We start from the raw sequence: 23,143 nt of genomic DNA, 5'->3' as shown, positions 1-23,143 counted from the left end.
AGGGAGAGAGAGAGCATTCACAATTTATGAAACCATGCGATCACTGGGGTATACATCGTGCTCAGACAGTCACGCTAGGAGGCATTGCAATATTATTATTGTATTTGAGTTGATGATTTTGGGGGCATAGCACAGGTTGAAGGTCTAGTCTTGCGACAGTGGCTGCACCATAAGTGTAACGCTCTAGGTGTCGGGGTGTTTGTGGAATCAGACGCAGGAACAGCAGAGCTTCAATAGATTGAGTTTAATTCCCAACTCGTAAACAAACAATGTCCAAACCGTACTACTGGGTGTCAAATAAACACCTGTATTCAAACATGAAGACAAAACCAGTACACACACACGAACCACTCCCGAAATCCAAAGAAACAGACGAACAATCCCGCACAAAGAAGCAGACAGGCTGGCTGACTAATAAAGCCACCCTGATTGCCAATTCCCTCAAACCAGGTGATAACCATAAACACATACGGAGGGGGTGGAAAAAGAGTCAGTAGCAGCTAGTAGGCCGGTGACGACGACCGCCGAGCGCCACCCGAACGGGAAGGAGAGCCTGCCTCGGTTGAAGTCGTGACAATAAGTGTCACTTTACATTTGTAATGTTCTGTTCCCCAGAAGGAAGAAAGTTGTTTGAGGTCAGAGAGGACTGACAGAGGTTGGAGGTAGTGGGGGGGTTGATACGGATTTCAAGAGCATCAAGCCCTCAGCCTCCCTTCTCGTCAGAACAGGAGATGGTGGCAGGAAGAAGAGGAAGTTACAACATCCCTCACTGGGCACAGACGTCATTTCAACGTCTAGTTTAGATTTACATTTCATTGACTTGTCGACTGTGAATTAAACGTGAAATAAACAAAACATGTGACCAAGTCATTGGATTTAGGTAAAAAAATATGAAATTCCCTTACGTTGATGACTTTTTGCTAATCCAATCAGTTTACAGGTTGATTCAACATCATCAAGTTCAAAGTTTTTGTTGAAACATGGAAACAGCGTTGATTCAACCAGTTTATGACCGGTGGACAGTGAATAGACTCTTAAGAGAACGTGATACCTGATCCATCCATGTTGACATGACAGAACCAGGACCTTCAGCCTTCACAACCCCCTTCTTTCTTTCGCTCTGTCTCGCTCTCTCTCGCTCTGTCTCGCTCTGTCTCGCTCTGTCTCAATCTGTCTCGCTCTGTCTCGCTCTCTCTCGATCTGTCTCGATCTGTCTCGCTCTGTCTCGCTCTGTCTCAATCTGTCTCGCTCTGTCTCGCTCTGTCTCAATCTGTCTCGCTCTGTCTCAATCTGTCTCGCTCTTTCTCGCTCTGTCTCAATCTGTCTCGCTCTGTCTCAATCTGTTTCGCTCTGTCTCGCTCTGTCTCGCGCTGTCTCGCTCTGTCTCAATCTGTCTCGATCTGTCTCGCTCTGTCTCGATCTGTCTCGCTCTGTCTCGCTCTCTCTCAATCTGTCTCGCTCTGTCTCGATCTGTCTCGCTTTGTCTCGATCTGTCTCGCTCTGTCTCGCTCTGTCTCGATCTGTCTCGCTCTGTCTCGCTCTGTCTCGATCTGTCTCGCTCTGTCTCGCTCTCTCTCAATCTGTCTCGCTCTGTCTCGATCTGTCTCGCTCTCTCTCGCTCTGTCTCGCTCTCTCTCAATCTGTCTTGCTCTGTCTTGCTCTCTCTCAATCTGTCTCGCTCTGTCTCGCTCTGTATCGCTCTGTCTCGCTCTCTCTCAATCTGTCTCGCTCTGTCTCGCTCTCTCTCGCTCTCTCTCAATCTGTCTCGATCTGTCTCGATCTGTCTCGCTCTGTCTCGATCTGTCTCGCTCTGTCTCGCTCTCTCTCAATCTGTCTCGCTCTGTCTCGATCTGTCTCGCTCTGTCTCGCTCTCTCTCAATCTGTCTCGCTCTGTCTCGATCTGTCTCGCTCTGTCTCGATCTGTCTCGCTCTGTCTCGCTCTGTCTCGATCTGTCTCGCTCTGTCTCGCTCTGTCTCGCTCTCTCTCAATCTGTCTCGCTCTGTCTCGCTCTGTCTCGCTCTCTCTCAATCTGTCTCGCTCTGTATCGCTCTGTCTCGCTCTCTCTCAATCTGTCTCGCTCTGTCTCGCTCTCTCTCGCTCTTTCTCGATCTGTCTCGATCTGTCTCGATCTGTCTCGATCTGTCTCGCTCTGTCTCGCTCTCTCTCAATCTGTCTCGCTCTGTCTCGATCTGTCTTGCTCTGTCTCGCTCTGTCTCGCTCTCTCTCGCTCTTTCTCAATCTGTCTCGATCTGTCTCGATCTGTCTCGATCTGTCTCGCTCTGTCTCAATCTGTCTCGCTCTGTATCGCTCTGTCTCGCTCTCTCTCAATCTGTCTCGCTCTGTCTCGCTCTCTCTCGCTCTTTCTCAATCTGTCTCGATCTGTCTCGATCTGTCTCGATCTGTCTCGCTCTGTCTCGCTCTCTCTCAATCTGTCTCGCTCTGTCTCGATCTGTCTCGCTCTGTCTCGCTCTCTCTCAATCTGTCTCGCTCTGTCTCGCTCTGTCTCGCTCTGTCTCGCTCTGTCTCGCTCTGTCTTTCTCTGTCGCGCTCTTTCTCGCTCTGTCTCGATCTGTATCGCTCTGTCTTGCTCTCTCTTAATCTGTCTCGCTCTGTCTCGCTCTGTCTTTCTCTGTCTCGCTCTGTCTCGCTCTCTCTCAATCTGTCTCGCTCTGTCTCGCTCTGTCTCGCTCTGTCTCGCTCTCTCTCGCTCTCTCTCGCTCTGTCTCGCTCTGTCTTGCTCTCTCTTGATCTGTCTCGCTCTCTCTCGATCTGTCTTGCTCTGTCTTGCTCTCTCTCGCTCTGTCTCACCATCTCTCAATCTGTCTCGCTCTGTCTCGCTCTGTCTCCCTCTGTCTTTCTCTGTCTCGCTCTGTCTCGCTCTCTCTCAATCTGTCTCGCTCTGACTCGCTCTGTCTCGATCTGTCTCGCTCTGTCTCGCTCTCTCTCAATCCGTCTCGCTCTGTCTTGCTCTGTCTCGATCTGTCTTGCTCTCTCTCGATCTGTCTTGCTCTCTCTCGATCTGTCTCGCTCTCTCTCGATCTGTCTTGCTCTGTCTTGCTCTGTCTCGCTCTGTCTCGCTCTGTCTTGCTCTGTCTCTCTCTGTCTCTCTCTGTCTTGCTCTGTCTCGCTCTGTCTCTCTCTGTCTCCTTCTGTCTTGCTCTGTCTCTCTCACCCCATGTTGTTTTACCACTTTGATAAATTCACAGATGATTGGTTTGTCTGCATGCCAGACCTACATAAGCAAGCCCTGAGGTCTGACCAGACTGCTAGCCAGGTGCTACTACGCTGACACAGATTGTATCTCTCTCCGTGTGTCTGTATCCTCCAACCCCCATGTTGAGCGAGGTAAGGGTAATACCATAGTGTAATACCATAGAAATAGAATCTATTGGCTAATATCATGGAACTAGAATCCATTGTGTAATATATTGGTAATCCTCCTGACAACAGGAAATAGCTTCAAACCTGATTTGATTTATTTTCAAACCCTGAGCTCGGCAAATAAGGGCCAATTCTACATTGTCAGGGGGACAAGGAGTTTTAAAGATGGGGGAATGCTGAGGGTAGCATTAAGGTGGGGGGAGTGCTGAGGGCAGCAGGGGAGTGCTGAGGGTAGCAGGGGCGTGCTGAGGGCAGCAGGGGAGTGTTGAGGGTAGCAGGGGAGTGCTGAGGGAAGCAGGGGCGTGCTGAGGGAAGCAGGGGAGTGCTGAGGGTAGCAGGGGAGTGCTGAGGGCAGCAGGGGAGTGTTGAGGGTAGCAGGGGAGTGCTGAGGGTAGCAGGGGGGTGCTGAGGGTAGCAGGGGGGTGCTGAGGGTAGCAGGGGAGTGCTGAGGGAAGCAGGGGAATGCTGAGGGAAGCAGGGGAGTGCTGAGGGAAGCAGGGGAGTGCTGAGGGTAGCAGGGGAGTGCTGAGGAAAGCAGGGGAGTGCTGAGGGAAGCAGGGGAGTGCTGAGGGTAGCAGGGGAGGGCTGAGGGAAGCAGGGGAGTGCTGAGGGTAGCAGGGGAGTGCTGAGGAAAGCAGGGGAGTGCTGAGTGTAGCAGGGGAGTGCTGAGGGTAGCAGGGGAGGGCTGAGGGAAGCAGGGGAGTGCTGAGGGAAGCAGGGGAGTGCTGAGGGTAGCAGGGGAGTGCTGAGGGTAGCAGGGGAGTGCTGAGGGTAGCAGGGGAGTGCTGACGGTAGCAGGGGAGTGCTGAGGGTAGCAGGGGAGGGCTGAGGGTAGCAGGGGAGGGCTGAGGGAAGCAGGGGAGTGCTGAGGGTAGCAGGGGAGTGCTGAGGGTAGCAGGGGCGTGTTGAGGGCAGCAGGGGAGTGTTGAGGGCAGCAGGGGAGTGCTGAGGGAAGCAGGGGCGTGCTGAGGGAAGCAGGGGAGTGCTGAGGGTAGCAGGGGAGTGCTGAGGGTAGCAGGGGAGTGCTGAGGGTAGCAGGGGAGTGCTGACGGTAGCAGGGGAGTGCTGAGGGTAGCAGGGGAGGGCTGAGGGTAGCAGGGGAGGGCTGAGGGAAGCAGGGGAGTGCTGAGGGAAGCAGGGGAGTGCTGAGGGTAGCAGGGGAGTGCTGAGGGTAGCAGGGGCGTGTTGAGGGCAGCAGGGGAGTGTTGAGGGCAGCAGGGGAGTGCTGAGGGAAGCAGGGGCGTGCTGAGGGAAGCAGGGGAGTGCTGAGGGTAGCAGGGGAGTGCTGAGGGTAGCAGGGGAGTGCTGACGGTAGCAGGGGAGTGCTGAGGGTAGCAGGGGAGTGCTGAGGGTAGCAGGGGAGGGCTGAGGGTAGCAGGGGAGGGCTGAGGGAAGCAGGGGAGTGCTGAGGGAAGCAGGGGAGTGCTGAGGGTAGCAGGGGAGTGCTGAGGGTAGCAGGGGCGTGCTGAGGGCAGCAGGGGAGTGTTGAGGGTAGCAGGGGAGTGCTGAGGGAAGCAGGGGCGTGATGAGGGAAGCAGGGGAGTGCTGAGGGTAGCAGGGGAGTGCTGAGGGCAGCAGGGGAGTGTTGAGGGTAGCAGGGGAGTGCTGAGGGTAGCAGGGGGGTGCTGAGGGTAGCAGGGGAGTGCTGAGGGAAGCAGGGGAGTGCTGAGGGAAGCAGGGGAGTGCTGAGGGAAGCAGGGGAGTGCTGAGGGAAGCAGGGGAGTGCTGAGGGAAGCAGGGGAGTGCTGAGGGTAGCAGGGGAGTGCTGAGGGTAGCAGGGGAGGGCTGAGGGAAGCAGGGGAGTGCTGATGGTAGCAGGGGGGTGCTGAGGGTAGCAGGGGAGTGCTGAGGGTAGCAGGGGAGTGCTGAGGGTAGCAGGGGAGTGCTGAGGGTAGCAGGGGAGTGCTGAGGGTAGCAGGGGAGGGCTGAGGGAAGCAGGGGAGTGCTGAGGGAAGCAGGGGAGTGCTGAGGGAAGCAGGGGAGTGCTGAGGGAAGCAGGGGAGTGCTGAGGGTAGCAGGGGAGTGCTGAGGGAAGCAGGGGAGTGCTGAGGGTAGCAGGGGAGTGTTGAGGGAAGCAGGGGAGTGCTGAGGGTAGCAGGGGAGTGCTCAGCGTAGCATCTGCAGCTTCAACGGTAGCCCTCCTGTAGAAGAGCTGGAGAAGTTCACCCAAGTTCACCCTTGTAAAACACTCAGCATGTCTGCATTAGCTTCTATTAGCATTTCAAATAGATATTCTGCTCATAGGAACAGACGTTGAGGTGTATTGGCAGAAATGCCAGCATGCAGACATTTCTGTCTCTTCATTTCTGTATATCCCCATTACTCTGCAGTTGCTGTATCCTTGACCTGTAAATAGTTACTGTATAACCTAAACTCTGTTCTTCAATGAGACACGTTAACAAACGGACCAATGAGGTAATGCAGCTTGACTAAGCTGGGCTAGGCTTACAGAGTAGCAGAGGCAGAGCGGGCCAGCTGCCAGTGGAGTTGTGTAAGAATCCCTATTCAAGGAATCAGTGCCAAGATTACACATTTCTCCCCCTGGAGAGTACTCAAAAGAGGACTGTGCTGCATGACTGGCAGCGAAACTAGGACACACACTGCACAAGTAGAATTGACAGGTCGTCAATGAGGCGATCAATGCAACTGACTGGGAACATGCATGAACGACCCACACCAGACAGACAATTACATGTAGCAGGCTAGCACCGCCACACATGTGAGTCGAGACAGAGTTAGCATTTGGCGCTAAAAGTTAAAGTGATGCATTCATATGTCCCTTTCCTCCATGTTAAAATGTGACATTTAACGTGGAGGAAATTACAATCAACAAGACGATCGTTAATATGAAGAAACAAAGAGATAGTATTAGCATATTAGCCATGTGGTTTGTTTTCCCTTGAGGTAAGCTCATCTCATTGACTGGGGCCATTTAAAATAGGTCAAATTCACAGTGCAATAACCTTCACCTCCCTGTGGGAATAGTTTGAAATGAACCATAACAGACACACATGGAAGCAACGGCAGATGTTGCTGTCTCTTCCCTGACTCTGTTGTGAAATGGAGGGGAAAAAGCAATGTCCCTCCATAAAACAGCTTTCTGCTGACCGGGCAGCCACGGATTTAACCCAGACACTGGCTGACTACACATATGACTTAAACCCAGCTCCATTTCTCCTCCACGTCTCTCCAGCATATGGAAACAACCTTGGGCCATTAGTGTTTTAGTGGTGGTAGTGGAACATGCTTACCTTAGTAGAAAAACCCATGAAGTCTCTCTGCTTCTCCTCCATCCACTTTCATGGAATAAACAGTTCCGTCTGGGGATCAAAGGCTCCCTGCATGTGCTGTTAACAGACAAGAGATTCTCCACCTACCAGTCGGTAGCTGTTGAGCCGAAAGGTGGTAGAATTTCCACAATCTGTTTCCCTTTTCACAGCTTGTCAGCTTCTATTTGGCTTTATTGACTGTACATTCAGGCTCTCGTAAAACACTTGAGCGCACCCAGACCCTTGTTGTTGGGCAGGATTGACAATAAGTATGAGATCATAGCTGTCTGCTCGAGACAAAATGGAGTGAGTCACCTTGGAGGACATTTTGAAGGCGCTGTTGTTGAAATAGTATGACCAGGTATTCAGATGAATGCTACTGCACTTTTCAGTGCAATACGGTAACGCCAGCGTTTTTGCGTTGTCAGAATGGGTCTCCATGGTGGTTGTGTCTGTAGTTCTCCTCCTCCAGACAGAAGCAGGACTTTGGGTACGTAAGGAGTGGGCCTAAAAGGATGACAGAACACAGACACTGCAACCTAATATGACAGTGACGTATGTGATGTCACTGTGGAAGGACAGAAACCACATCAATGCTCCGGGTAACTACGTTATAGGAAGTAGCTGGCCACACTGAAGCCTGCTGTTTTCATCAACTCTGATTGGTTCTGACCTGTTGTTGGAGGCTATGGTTGATGCACTGCCTCTGTTCCATACTGGAGAATAGTGTGTGTGGATGATGAATGGTATAGTAGCAGGATTGGTTATAGAGAGTTTAGAATGGTATAGTAACAGGATTGGTTATAGAGAGTTTAGAATGGTATAGTAACAGGATTGGTTATAGAGAGTTTAGAATGGTATAGTAACAGGATTGGTTATAGAGAGTTTAGAATGGTATAGTAAAACGACTGGTTATAGAGAACTTAGAATGGTATACTAACAGGATTGGTTATAGAGAGTTTAGAATGGTATAGTAGCAGGATTGGTTATAGAGAGTTTAGAATGGTATAGTAACAGGATTGATTATAGAGAGTTTAGAATGGTATAGTAACAGGACTGGCTATAGAGAACTTAGAATGGTATAGTAACAGGATTGGTTATAGAGAGTTTAGAATGGTATAGTAACAGGATTGGTTATAGAGAGTTTAGAATGGTATAGTAATAGGATTGGTTATAGAGAGTTTAGAATGGTATAGTAACAGGATTGGTTATAGAGAGTTTAGAATGGTATAGTAATAGGATTGGTTATAGAGAGTTTAGAATGGTATAGTAACAGGATTGGTTATAGAGAGTTTAGAATGGTATAGTAATAGGATTGGTTATAGAGAGTTTAGAATGGTATAGTAACAGGATTGGTTATAGAGAGTTTAGAATGGTATATATATATGGTATATACATTCCTGGGTTCTTTTGTTTCAGCTCATGAAACATGGGACCAACACATTACATGTTGCGTTTATATTTTTGTTCAATGTAATTAAATTGTCTCTCCCTCTTTCTCTCCCCCTCTCTGTTCCAAGACCAAACAGCACGGTAGATGGACTAGCTAGAGTTGTTTTTTCAGGACAAACCCTGGAAGCCATGGGTAAGGGTGTGAGGGTACGGTAGGGTGTGGTTATTGGCGGCTGTGCCCAGGCAGATGGTCTGAAGCTGGGCTAGAGTCTGTCCACGTCTGGACCCCCTTCACCCTTCCTCCCTTCCTCCCTACTCCACTGCTCTTCCTCCTACTCCACCCCTCTTCCTCTTCCTCCACCCCTCTTCCTCCACTCCTCTTCCCCCTACTCCCCCTACTCCCCCTTCCTCCTCCTCCTCTACCAATCCACTCCAGCATGTAGAGTCAGCCTCAGGCTGTCCGTTGACACAGACAGGCAGGAATGCCTGGCATAAAGTCCCACTACACTGCACTTCAAAGCAGATTGTCTCGTCCCGTTTGGAAATGGCCCCTTATTTTTCCAGGCTTGTGGAAAGGCTCTGTTAGAGATGTGGATGTGAATTAGCCTGCTGAGGAGCTTTAGATAACATTTACATTTACATTTAAGTCATTTAGCAGACGCTCTTATCCAGAGCGACTTACAAGTACATACATTCATACTTTTTTTGTACTGGTCCCCCGTGGGAATCGAACCCACAACCCTGGCGTTGCAAGCGCCATGCTCTACCAACTGAGCCACACGGCACCACGGCACCACAACGTTAGAAAAAAGGTGCTGTGACTCGCTGAAGGCTAATGGGGTGAAAGAGAAGGAGGGGAGAAATGGAGAAGAGAAAGATGGTGTACGTCACATCAGTATGAATCATCAATATTAGTCTTAGTCAATGTTGTGCGTGTCCATTATAGTTGTGACAGCTGGCTTCACTAAAATAGGTGATTGTGATATGGGAATACCACCCCTGTGGTGGCAGACACCCATGTACCAATTTGAAGAACATATGTGTCTCATGTCAAGGTTGATCCATGATCTAGGATCCAGGATCTTTGTTGATGTTATAGCTCATGGTACTTAACAGCTGTCCCGGTACTCGAATAGCAATGATGGATGTCAAGATATTATAGCTGATGAAAAAGCTGCTTCCTCTATTTGCGTCTTGGGCACTGTGCCACCAACAGGGCTTTCTCAATTTGACGGCTGCCCAGAAGGTTTTCATTTCACACCAGATTCTCCATGGTTGGACCTGGTGGTGTGGCACTGCGGTATAGTTGGCACTAGGTTATGTCTAGTGTTAACCCACCTAAACTCATCAACTATAAGTATGAAAAACAACCACAAACAATCTATTGGGATGGGTCACTGAAACCCATATGTTTTAATAAAGTATAAACACACTTTTCTTTACTTGTGCAATTGTTATAGATTTGTTTTCAAAAACAATTACTCAATACAATTACAATATCCCATTAATAAATCCATCCATGCCTCCTCTCCACACCTGCTCTGTCCATCCTCTAAGAGCCTCCCTACCTTTAATCCATCCTTCTATCCTTCCATCTGTTGAACTCTCTATGCTCATTACCCTGAGCACACGAATGACCCTGGCCAACCAGGGAGGAGAGGAGAAGAGCCACACAAAGACAAACAGCTCCCCCGGGTCACATCTCTGTCAATCTGAATAAACAAGGACACTAAAGTGGTCAGGGCAAGGCAGGGAGGAAGAGGACGCTAGTACACATCAGTGTGTTTGCGTGCATTGGAGGGGGCAATATGGTGGGGGGAGGTGTGTGTGGAGGGAGGTGTAGGGGTTGTGTGTGTGGGGGGGTTGTGTGTGGGGTGGGGGGTGTGGGGGTTGTGTGTATTGGAGGGGGCGATATGGTGGGGGGAGGTGTGTGTGGAGGGAGGTGTAGGGGTTGTGTGTGTGGGGGGGTTGTGTGTGGGGTGGGGGGTGTGGGGGTTGTGTGTATTGGAGGGGGCGATATGGTGGGGGGAGGTGTGTGTGGAGGGAGGTGTAGGGGTTGTGTGTATTGGAGGGGGCGATATGGTGGGGGGAGGTGTGTGTGGAGGGGGGTGTGGGGGTTGTGTGTATTGGAGGGGGCGATATGGTGGGGGGAGGTGTGTGTGGAGGGAGGTGTAGGGGTTGTGTGTATTGGAGGGGGCGATATGGTGGGGGGAGGTGTGTGTGGAGGGAGGTGTAGGGGTTGTGTGTGTGGGGGGGTTGTGTGTGTGGAGGGGGGTGTGGGGGTTGGGGGTGTGGAGAGGGTGTGGGGGCTGTGTGTGTGGAGGGGGTGTGGGGGTTATGTGTGAGTGGGGGGATGGGGATGGGAGTGAAAACTATACCCTGAAGATAGCTCTGTCCTTCACCGGTTCACACACAGTTCCACTCTAATGAAGACTCTGTACTCTAATCTTTTCTCTTGTGTTCACTTTGACGCTTTGTGAGACAAAGTGTACTATTCACACAGAGGAGTCTGTGAATAAACTACATTCCGAGCTGCGGACATCAAACAGCAATACCCTGTCTACCACATAGTTCATCCAACACAATACTGCAAGTATAGTGAATTCTGCTTGTTTTTCATTGACATCCCTGCTGGTAGTGGAGTTGAGATTGTACCTTTATGATAGTGGGGAGTAGGGTGGTTAGACTGATCCAGAGCTGACAGCCAGTTGAGAGGTAATCTGGGTCTAAAGACTGTGTATCTGGGTAAAAGGAGTCTGTCTCCTGGACAACAGGCTGGTGGTTAGTCGGAGGGCATTGATTATGTTCTCTCTCTGCTGAAGCCTGTGGAGAACTGTTCTGTGTCTGAGTCACTCTGTCAGTGGTCAGAGAAGAGAACTGTTCTGTGTCTGAGTCACTCTGTCAGTGGTCAGAGAAGAGAACTGTTCTGTGTCTGAGTCACTCTGTCAGTGGTCAGAGAGGAGAACTGTTGTGTGTCTGAGTCACTCTGTCAGTGGTCAGAGAGGAGAACTGTTCTGTGTCTGAGTCACTCTGTCAGTGGTCAGAGAGGAGAACTGTTCTGTGTCTGAGTCACTCTGTCAGTGGTCAGAGAAGAGAACTGTTCTGTGTCTGAGTCACTCTGTCAGTGGTCAGAGAAGAGAACTGTTCTGTGTCTGAGTCACTCTGTCAGTGGTCAGAGAAGAGAACTGTTCTGTGTCTGAGTCACTCTATCAGTGGTCAGAGAGGAGAACTGTTCTGTGTCTGAGTCACTCTGTCAGTGGTCAGAGAAGAGAACTGTTCTGTGTCTGAGTCACTCTGTCAGTGGTCAGAGAAGAGAACTGTTCTGTGTCTGAGTCACTCTGTCAGTGGTCAGAGAAGAGAACTGTTCTGTGTCGGAGTCACTCTGTCAGTGGTCAGAGAGGAGAACTGTTATTTGTCTGAGCCACTCTGACTTTATCCTCTCTCTCTCTCTCTCTCTCTCTCTCTCTCTCTCTCTCTCTCTCTCTCTCTCTCTCTCTCTCTCTCTCTCTCTCTCTCTCTCTCTCTCTCTCTCTCACTCTCATTCCCTCTCTCTCTCCCCCTCACAGCCAGCTAATCTCTGTATGCTCCAAAAAGCAGGAGGCTGGAAATCCTCTGGGAGAGAGACATGCACAAAGATCATTATTAATTGAGACCACTCCTCCTGTGGTGTGTGTGTGTGTGTGTGTGTGTGTGTGTGTGTGTGTGTGTGTGTGTGTGTGTGTGTGTGTGTGTGTGTGTGTGTGTGTGTGTGTGTGTGTGTGTGTGTGTGTGTGTGTGTGTGTGTGTGTGTGTGTGTGTGTACATTTCTGTCTTGCTTAGCATAGCACTGGCACTACACAGCTATACTATGACATGAAATAAACACACCTATATATTAAATGAACATTCCCCAAAGGTATGATGTATGATGCATTTGTAGGATAACCAGCCAGGACTGTTTGCAGGATAACCAGCCAGGACTGTTTGTAGGATAACCAGCCAGGACTGTTTGTAGGATAACCAGCCAGGACTGTTTGTAGGATAACCAGCCACGACTGTTTGTAGGATAACCAGCCACGACTGTTTGTAGGATAACCAGCCACGACTGTTTGTAGGATAACCAGCCAGGACTGTCCCTGGAGGCAGTGGGTAGTGGATGCCTGTTCAGCCCACTCCTCACTGCACAACTGCACTGTTAAGTGCAATCGGGGGTCTCCGTGGCTCCTTCCTGTGCCCTGTACATGTGGCTGTGGGTACTTTGATCTCCATTAACACCCGTTTCTGGGAGGCTGTGGAGGAGGTGGGGGCTTTCCTCTCCTCTCCTGTTGAGAGCAGCCATTAGCATTAGCCAGAGCAGCTCCATCTGCTGCCATTATTGCTGAGTCACTTCCTGCCTGCCACATCACATAACAGCAGGAGTGGCTCTGTCTTCACAACATACAGTTACAGCACATGGCTGCAGAAACATTCACAGACCTGGCTCCTGTCCTGTCTACCCCCAGGCCCAGGGTCAACTATAACACACTACAGACCTGGCTCCTGTCCTGTCTACCCCCAGGCCCAGGGTCAACTATAACACACTACAGACCTGGCTCATGTCCTGTCTACCCCCAGGCCCAGGGTCAACTATAACACACTACAGACCTGGCTCCTGTCCTGTCTACCCCCAGGCCCAGGGTCAACTATAACACACTACAGACCTGGCTCCTGTCCTGTCTACCCCCAGGCCCAGGGTCAACTATAACACACTACAGACCTGGCTCCTGTCCTGTCTACCCCCAGGCCCAGGGTCAACTATAACACACTACAGACCTGGCTCCTGTCCTGTCTACCCCCAGGCCCAGGGTCAACTATAACACACTACAGACCTGGCTCCTGTCCTGTCTACCCCCAGGCCCAGGGTCAACTATAACACACTACAGACCTGGCTCCTGTCCTGTCTACCCCCAGGCCCAGGGTCAACTATAACACACTACAGACCTGGCTCCTGTCCTGTCTACCCCCAGGCCCAGGGTCAACTATAACACACTACAGACCTGGCTCCTGTCCTGTCTACCCCCAGGCCCAGGGTCAACTATAACACACTACAGACCTGGCTCCTGTCCTGTCTACCCCCAGGCCCAGGGTCAACTATAACACACTACAGACCTGGCTCCTGTCCTGTCTACCCCCAGGCCCAGGGTCAACTATAACACACTACAGACCTGGCTCCTGTCCTGTCTACCCCCAGGCCCAGGGTCAACTATAACACACTACAGACCTGGCTCCTGTCCTGTCTACCCCCAGGCCCAGGGTCAACTATAACACACTACAGACCTGGCTCCTGTCCTGTCTACCCCTAGGCCCAGGGTCAACTATAACATACTCAAGTGTGGGGTGACTATATAAAGATAGCAGTCATATGGAGATATGCAGGACAGTTGGGGTATATTTCATGTGTATGGGTCTAGGTAGCACTATGTTCAGAGGGCTTCTTGACAATGTCATGGGGATTGATATGGCAATTTCATCATTGGTCATAACAGCTAATGCTATTAAGTGATTGGATTTTGGGATAGATGAATGTGTTTCAAAGAGTTTGATTAGAATCTATCTGTGGATAAACACGCACGCAGGCGTGGACACACGTGTATTTCCCTGACCCAGCCTAAGATGAATATGAACAGAGTATGCATACTAAGTAGAATAAGTCCATGGACCTCACGACAAAGCCCTACCGTCAGCGTTGGCTCAAATGGCCTTTACATAAACCCATTGTGGCCTTGTCATGCTCTGTCATGCTCACCATATCAAAGAATGTCACCATTTACAGTATTCATAGCAGATACTACAGATGTACAATCTTAATTTGATCACCCTGTCGCAAGAGAACTTTCCTGCGGTGCAGGGAATATAAAACGTGTAGTGTTTTTTAGGTTTAAAAAAGGCTTCTGAAGTTTGTAATTTTCACTTTGAAAAATGTATCAACCCCTACAAAAATGTCCATTAATTATAATCCACATCATAATTCACATTTCTTGTTGCTGCAGGATTATTTTCCTGCTGCAGCAAACTGGCTCAAAGTATGATCCTGCATCTGTAGTTCCTGTGAAAAGCCCTATGTAGTCACTGACTGAGGTGGCAGCCAAAAGAACCAGCGGGGATGTCACTGTTCTGTGATATTTAGTCCATGTGACGAGGAGGGAATGTCATCGGAACTGACTAAACACCCATGTGGCCCGGGGAAGGGAGGAATAGCTAATAGCCCTTAGCGAGCTTCATAAAGACGGCTCCACGGGCAGGGTGAAGAGATTGACAGCAGCCCTGGGGGGATCTCTTTCTCTCTTTTACGCTCAGCTCGTTGGTTTCCGACAGACCCACTTCCTCTTTTGGCAACAGCATAGAGAGGATTGATCAGCATATCCTTAGCCATTCAGTTGAATTGTGGCAATTTTCCCGATGAATTGTGAAGCGGCAGCCTCTGGAAACTGTCATACAGTCTTTGGACCTGGCGAGTAGAGCTGCCAATATCCCATTGACTGCAGCTGAGTAATATTGGATTGGAATTACATGGAGAAATGTACTTCCTTCGCGCATGACAGGATGTCAGAGCAGGAAACTATCAGCCATTGGAGTAATACTGGGATGATTCAGGAACAATAGGATTCTGATAGTCTTGAGGTTTTACTGGGATGATTCAGGACCAATAGGATTGTGATAGTCTTGAGGTTTTACTGGGATGATTCAGGACCAATAGGATTGTGATAGTCTTGTGGTTTTACTGGGATGATTCAGGACCAATAGGATTGTGATAGTCTTGAGGTTTTACTGGGATGATTCAGGACCAATAGGATTGTGATAGTCTTGTGGTTTTACTGGGATGATTCAGGACCAATAGGATTCTGATAGTCTTGTGGTTTTACTGGGATGATTCAGGACCAATAGGATTCTGATAGTCTTGTGGTTTTACTGGGATGATTCAAGACCAATAGGATTCTGATAGTCTTGAGGTTTTACTGGGATGATTCAGGAACAATAGGATTGTGATAGTCTTGAGGTTTTACTGGGATGATTCAGGACCAATAGGATTCTGATAGTCTTGAGGTTTTACTGGGATGATTTAGGAACAATAGGATTGTGATAGTCTTGAGGTTTTACTGGGATGATTCAGGACCAATAGGATTGTGATAGTCTTGTGGTTTTACTGGGATGATTCAGGAACAATAGGATTGTGATAGTCTTGAGGTTTTACTGGGATGATTCAGGACCAATAGGATTGTGATAGTCTTGTGGTTTTACTGGGATGATTCAGGTCCAATAGGATTCTGATAGTCTTGTGGTTTTACTGGGATGATTCAGGACCAATAGGATTCCGATAGTCTTGTGGTTTTACTGGGATGATTCAGGACCAATAGGATTCTGATAGTCTTGAGGTTTTACTGGGATGATTCAGGAACAATAGGATTGTGATAGTCTTGAGGTTTTACTGTGATGATTCAGGACCAATAGGATTCTGATAGTCTTGAGGTTTTACTGGGATGATTCAGGACCAATAGGATTCTGATAGTCTTGAGGTTTTACTGGGATGATTCAGGACCAATAGGATTCTGATAGTCTTGTGGTTTTACTGGGATGATTCAGGACCAATAGGATTCTGATAGTCTTGTGGTTCTACTGGGATGATTCAGGACCAATAGGATTCTGATAGTCTTGAGGTTTTACTGGGATGATTCAGGACCAATAGGATTCTGATAGTCTTGTGGTTTTACTAGGATGATTCAGGACCAATAGGATTCTGATAGTCTTGAGGTTTTACTGGGATGATTCAGGACCAATAGGATTCTGATAGTCTTGTGGTTTTACTGGGATGATTCAGGACCAATAGGATTCTGATAGTCTTGTGGTTTTACTGGGATGATTCAGGACCAATAGGATTCTGATAGTCTTGAGGTTTTACTGGGATGATTCAGGACCAATAGGATTCTGATAGTCTTGAGGTTTTACTGGGATGATTCAGGACCAATAGGATTCTGATAGTCTTGTGGTTTTACTGGGATGATTCAGGACCAATAGGATTCTGATAGTCTTGTGGTTTTACTGGGATGATTCAGGACCAATAGGATTCTGATATTCTTGAGGTTTTACTGGGATGATTCAGGACCAATAGGATTCTGATAGTCTTGTGGTTTTACTGGGATGATTCAGGACCAATAGGATTCTGATAGTCTTGAGGTTTTACTGGGATGATTCAGGACCAATAGGATTCTGATAGTCTTGTGGTTTTACTGGGATGATTCAGGACCAATAGGATTCTGATAGTCTTGTGGTTTTACTGGGATGATTCAGGACCAATAGGATTCTGATAGTCTTGTGGTTTTTACTGGGATGATTCAGGACCAATAGGATTCTGATAGCCTTGAGGTTTTACTGGGATGATTCAGGACCAATAGGATTCTGATAGTCTTGAGGTTTTACTGGGATGATTCAGGACCAATAGGATTCTGATAGTCTTGAGGTTTTACTGGGATGATTCAGGACCAATAGGATTCTGATAGTCTTGTGGTTTTACTGGGATGATTCAGGACCAATAGGATTCTTATAGTCTTGTGGTTTTACTGGGATGATTCAGGACCAATAGGATTCTGATATTCTTGTGGTTTTACTGGGATGATTCAGGACCAATAGGATTGTGATAGTCTTGTGGTTTTACTGGGATGATTCAGGACCAATAGGATTCTGATAGTCTTGTGGTTTTACTGGGATGATTCAGGACCAATAGGATTCTGATAGTCTTGTGGTTTTACTGGGATGATTCAGGACCAATAGGATTCTGATAGTCTTGTGGTTTTACTGGGATGATTCAGGACCAATAGGATTCTGATAGTCTTGAGGTTTTACTGGGATGATTCAGGACCAATAGGATTCTGATAGTCTTGTGGTTTTACTGGGATGATTCAGGACCAATAGGATTCTGATAGTCTTGTGGTTTTACTGGGATGATTCAGGACCAATAGGATTCTGATAGCCTTGAGGTTTTTCAGGAAGGAACAGAGACTACAGTAAAAGAGAAACAGTGACTGCAGGCAAAAACTCAAGAAACACAGAGTGCTCTCTGGAGCCCCCCCAAACCCCCCCCCCCCCCCCCAAAACACACAAACACATAAACACAAAAGAACAAAGCCAAGACAAACACCTACTGTGAACCTGTGGGAATCCTATACTGGAGGTCTTCCAATACACATCTTCCCTACAGACCCAGGGAGAGAAGTGAGGTGTCTCTACACTACCTGCCCATAAAAGCACAGAGGAATCACACATTGAAATACCAGACAGTGTAAGGTTGCAGACGGTGTGAGCCCTACGCCTTCCCCAGCATCATGACCTGTAGCTATGGTGAAAGTCGCTCCCCTACGCACACCTCCTCTCAAACAGATCAAGATCCCCAAAATGGTCCTGAGAGGCCAGCTGTCACGTCCACAAAATGGTCCTGAGAGGCCAGGTGTCACGTCCACAAAATGGTCCTGAGGCCAGGTGTCACGTCCACAAAATGGTCCTGAGGCCAGGTGTCACGTCCACAAAATGGTCCTGAGGCCAGGTGTCACGTCCACAAAATGGTCCTGAGAGACCAGGTGTCACGCCCACAAAATGGTCCCGAGAGGCCAGGTGTCACGTCCACTTAATGGTCCTAAGAGGCCAGGTGTCACGTCCACAAAATGGTCCTGAGAGGACAGGTGTCACGTCCACAAAATGGTCCTGAGAGGACAGGTGTCACGTCCACAAAATGGTCCTGAGAGGACAGGTGTCACGTCCACAAAATGGTCCTGAGAGGCCAGGTGTCACGTCCACAAAATGGTCCTGAGAGGCCAGGTGTCACGTCCACAAAATGGTCCTGAGAGGCCAGGTGTCACGTCCACAAAATGGTCCTAAGAGGCCAGGTGTCACGTCCACAAAATGGTCCTGAGAGGCCAGGTGTCACGTCCACAAAATGGTCCTGGGAGGCCAGGTGTCACGTCCACAAAATGGTCCTGAGAGGACAGGTGTCACGTCCACAAAATGGTCCTGAGAGGCCAGGTGTCACGTCCACAAAATGGTCCTGAGAGGTCAGGTGTCACGTCCACAAAATGGTCCTGAGAGGCCAGGTGTCACGTCCACAAAATGGTCTTGAGAGAATATAGTATTCATAAATTAAATCAACCACAAGCATTGATTGTATTGTACATGGATACTACACACAATATTTTTTATGTTGTCCAGAGTTCAGAGTACATTGCACCCAGTTGAGGAATAGCGACAAAATCACACAGGCATGCTAGTGGAAAGATAAGTCACCCATCTTGTCAGAGATATAATCGAAATCTCCATTTGGATCTGTTGTATTTAATCACTAGGTACTCTGTATTACAGTAATCTGTTGTATTTAATCACTAGGTACGCTGTATTACAGTAATCTGTTGTATTTAATCACTAGGTACTCTGTATTAGAGTAATCTGTTGTATTTAATCACTAGGTACTCTGTATTAGAGTAATCTGTTGTATTTAATGACTTGGTACTCTTTACTACAGTGATCTGTTGTATTTAATCACTAGGTACTCTGTATTACAGTACTACGTTATATTTAATGACTAGGTACTCTATATTACAGTAATATGTTGTATTTAATGACTAGGTACTCTTTATTACAGTGATCTGTTGTATTTAATCACTAGGTACTCTGTATTACAGTACTACATTATATTTAATGACTAGGTACTCTATATTACAGTAATCTGTTGTATTTAATGACTAGGTACTCTTTATTACAGTACTCTGTTGTATTAAATGACTAGGTACTCTGTATTAGAGTAATCTGTTGTATATAATCACTAGATACTCTTTATTACAGTAATCTGTTGTATTTAACGACTAGGCATTCTTTATTACAGTACTTTGTTGACCAATAACATCTGCTAAATATGTGTGTGACCAATAGAATTTGATTTGATGTCAGACTGGGAAGAATGCACATTATCAAATGGGGGACCTTCAGTATGGGAAAGAGGCTTGTAAGGCCTGTGAGGAGAGCAGGGATGAAGAAGGAGGGAGGAGAAGAAAGGGGGAGGAAGGGATTGAGGGGAGGGGCAGAGAGAGGGATGGAGCCACAGGGGGTTCTGGGTAACAGCCAGGAGGGTCTTATGATTCCAAGGAGGCGGGGGGTGGGAGAGCAGGGGCTGCTGGGTCCAAGCTGTCTTTGAGCTCCGCTCAGGCGTTAGGGCAGAAGAGAAAAGACACAAAAATGCAACAAAAACACACTATACATACTCTCTATCTCACTCTCTCTTTCTCTCTCTCACGCTCTCTCGCTCTCTCTCTCTGCCCAGCAATGACCTTTTACTGCGTACTGACCCAAACTTACCTCCTGACTAGTTTAACTAAATCCCAATCAGAGCAATCTCCTGGAAGGAAAACATGGGCTTTTGTGAAAGCCGCTATGGTTAAAATGTTTGGAACGACAGTACTTATCACAGATGTTTCACATAAAATATTGATTGTATTACTACTGGATTACGATTATGACACCCAAACAGCTTAGCACGGAAAAGTTTGCTCACTTTTCACAGCAGAAATAGCCCCCCTCACCTTTCCTGACCCCATTGTCCAATAGCACTACGCTGCCCTAACAAACAAAAACCCCTCACCTTTCCTGACCCCATTGTCCAATAGCACTACGCTGCCCTAACAAACAAAACGGCAGTAACTGCTCATAGCGTGGAACTGAGAAAAAATGTTTTTATTTACCTTGGTACTGCTAACTGCTAACATGACCCCCAAAATATATACAATTCAACTTCGAGAAGAAAGCCAGGAAACAAAGGCAGAAAAACATGCATAAAGAAACATGCATAAAGAAACATGCAAAGGGAAACATGCATAGGGAAGCATGCATAGGGAAACATGCGTAGGGAAGCATGCATAGGGAAACATGCATAGGGAAGCATGCATAGGGAAACATGCGTAGGGAAACATGCAAAGGGAAATGTGCATAGGGAAACATGCATAGGGAAACATGCATAAGGAAACATGCGTAGGGAAACGTGCATAGGGAAACATGAGTAAGGAAACATGAGTAGGGAAACATTTATACTCTGTATAGTCGTAGACCTCTCTATTTGCCAGTAAGAGAGTATGAAGTATCCAATACCAAGAACGTCTTTCAATAGTTATCAAAAGCTATCTACAGTTCCTGCTAGTGATAGGGCTGGCACAGTGAGACACTGTGAGAGAGAGAGATAGATGGATGTATATAGAGAGGGAGGGAGAGAGAGAGAGCAAGAGAATAGAGAGAGAGAGTGAAAGCGAGAGTGAGTGGTGCAGCCCACATCTAGAGGAGTACAGAGCAGTGAGAGGGATAGAGTGAGCATTAACTGCTGCTCCAGGGCTGCATGCAGCTGTCTGGTCTGGGGCTGAGAGGGAGCAGGAGAGAGGGAGGGGTAGCTCATAGGAGGAGGAGAGGACTTGAAGGGAGAAAGAGGAGAGACGGGGTAAGAAGAGGGGAGGAGAGAAACAGATGAGAGTGAGCGGAGCATAGTAGGCCGGTTGACTGGATGTATCGTCGAGAAGCTAGGAGAAACTGGCAGACTGCAGCTGGTCTATAAAAGGGAGGAAAGGGGGGGGAGTGTAATTTGAGAGCGCCTGACAGATCGGGCTTTAGTGTCACTACTCTACTCAGCACTAAGGTAAGATATTGTTTTCACTGAGAGGACTGTCTTTGGAGAGTAACTCAGATATACTATGGATGGCTCTGTGTGTGTGTGTGTGTGTGAGTGTGAGTGTGAGTGTGTGTGTGTGTGTGTGTGTGTGTGTGTGTGTGTGTGTGTGTGTGTGTGTGTGTGTGTGTGTGTGTGTGTGTGTGTGTGTGTGTGTGTGTGTGTGTGTGTGTGTGTGTGTGTGTGTGTGTGTGTGTGTGTGTGTGTGTGTGTGTGTGTAAGTGAGTTGGGGGGTATTTCCTGTCCTTTCAAGGCTGTCATAACCATCTCCTGGGGTTATGAGATGGATGGATCACATATACAGTCAGATGGTGAGGAGTTAGGTGTAGACTATGGCTAGCACGGGGACGCACTGCCATGACTTGAGCTGAGAGACACCATGCTTTAGTCTCACTGCGCTGTCAGTGAGAGACAGAGAGCAACATACGCAGTCCCGCGTGCCATCCACTGGTGACAAATGAATGAGTGTCCTTGTGGTGAGAACTCAATGCCAGTGCTCTTACTCTGCTGCCCTGAGGCCTCTTCCTGCTGTTCTGCTGTTTCACATTAATACTTTAACAAGCCAAGCATTATGCTCAGAGTCATTCTAGGGAGTAGCTTCTTTAACTCTGCTTTTTGAGAGGAAGGAGGGGGGGTAACAAGGAAGGAAAGGAATTGAGATGTGCAGTGAGTGGAATGAGTACCGGACTACTCCCACAGCACTCAGAGGTGAGAATCTCGAGAGTACAAAAAGTGCTGTGACAGCAGCTGTCTGTGGACATGTCGAGCTCCAGCTATATCAATGCAGCGCCACACTCCTTCACCTCCACGACAAAGTGATTACTGGCCTGCCCGTGGGTGAGAGTGATTACTGGTCTGCCCGTGGGTGGGATGGGTGAGAGTGATTACTGGTCTGCCTGTGGTGGGATGGGTGAGAATGATTACTGGTCTGCCTGTGGGTGGGTGGGTGAGAGTGATTACTGGTCTGCCCGTGAGTGGGATGGGTGAGAGTGATTACTGGTCTGCCTGTGGGTGGGATGGGTGAGAATGATTACTGGTCTGCCTGTGGGTGGGATGGGTGAGAGTGATTACTGGTCTGCCTGTGGGTGGGATGGGTGAGAATGATTACTGGTCTGCCTGTGGGTGGGATGGGTGAGAGTGATTACTGGTCTGCCTGTGGGTGGGATGGGTGAGAGTGATTACTGCTCTGCCTGTGGGTGGGATGGGTGAGAGTGATTACTGGTCTGCCTGTGGGTGGGATGGGTGAGAGTGATTACTGGTCTGCCTGTGGGTGGGATGGGTGAGAGTGATTACTGGTCTGCCTGTGGGTGGGATGGGTGAGAATGATTACCGGTCTGCCTGTGGGTGGCTGGGTGAGAGTGATTACTGGTCTGCCCGTGGGTGGGATGGGTGAGAGTGATTACTGCTCTGCCTGTGGGTGGGATGGGTGAGAGTGATTACTGCTCTGCCCGTGGGTGGGATGGGTGAGAGTGATTACTGGTCTGCCTGTGGGTGGGTGGGTGGGTGAGAGTGATTACTGGTCTGCCCGTGGGTGGGATGGGTGAGAGTGATTACTGGTCTGCCCGTGGGTGGGATGGGTGAGAGTGATTACTGGTCTGCCTGTGGGTGGGTGGGTGGGTGGGTGATTACTGGTCTGCCTGTGGGTGGGATGGGTGAGAATGATTACTGGTCTGCCTGTGGGTGAGAATGATTACTGGTCTGCCTGTGGGTGGGAGTGAATACTGGTCTGCCTGTGGGTGGGAGTGATTACTGGTCTGCCTGTGGGTGGGAGTGAATACTGATCTGCCTGTGGGTGGGAGTGATTACTGGTCTGCCTGTGGGTGGGAGTGATTACTGGTCTGCCTGTGGGTGGGAGTGATTACTGGTCTGCCTGTGGGTGGGAGTGATTACTGGTCTGCCTGTGGGTGGGAGTGATTACTGGTCTGCCTGTGGGTGGGAGTGATTACTGGTCTGCCTGTGGGTGGGAGTGATTACTGGTCTGCCTGTGGGTGGGAGTGATTACTTGTCTGCCTGTGGGTGGGAGTGATTACTGGTCTGCCTGTGGGTGAGAGTGATTACTGGTCTGCCTCTGGGTGGGATGGGTGGGAGTGATTACTGGTCTGCCTGTGGGTGAGAGTGATTACTGGTCTGCCTGTGGGTGGGCTGGGTGAGAGTGATTACTGGTCTGCCTGTGGGTGAGAGTGATTACTGGTCTGCCTGTGGGTGGGCTGGGTGAGAGTGATTACTGGTCTGCCTGTGGGTGGGATGGGTGGGAGTGATTACTGGTCTGCCTGTGGGTGGGCTGGGTGAGAGTGATTACTGGTCTGCCTGTGGGTGGGATGGGTGGGAGTGATTACTGTTCTGCCTGTGGGTGGGAGTGATTACTGGTCTGCCTGTTGGTGGGAGTGAATACTGGCC

The 23,143-nt window shown here is 48.8% G+C and overlaps 1 protein-coding gene across 2 annotated transcripts in view; it reads left to right on the top strand.

The window, feature by feature from the left end:
• The window catches only part of coro2ba (coronin, actin binding protein, 2Ba), a 77,962-nt gene that overhangs the window by 27,423 nt on the left and 27,396 nt on the right, over nucleotides 1-23,143 (top strand). Inside the window, exon 1 of one of the 2 annotated variants that reach the window (XM_055921708.1) lies at nucleotides 20,361-20,716. The exons of the other annotated variant lie outside the window; for it this stretch is intronic. The gene's annotated coding sequence lies outside the window, so the exon portion shown is untranslated. Of the gene's footprint in view, nucleotides 1-20,360; nucleotides 20,717-23,143 lie in introns of those variants that run through there. 2 annotated transcript variants of the gene reach the window in all.

Source organism: Salvelinus fontinalis, chromosome 4, assembly GCF_029448725.1.
Source record: "Salvelinus fontinalis isolate EN_2023a chromosome 4, ASM2944872v1, whole genome shotgun sequence".
NCBI classification, from domain to species: Eukaryota; Metazoa; Chordata; class Actinopteri; order Salmoniformes; family Salmonidae; genus Salvelinus; species Salvelinus fontinalis.
This window is presented reverse-complemented; position numbering and strand designations above follow the sequence as displayed.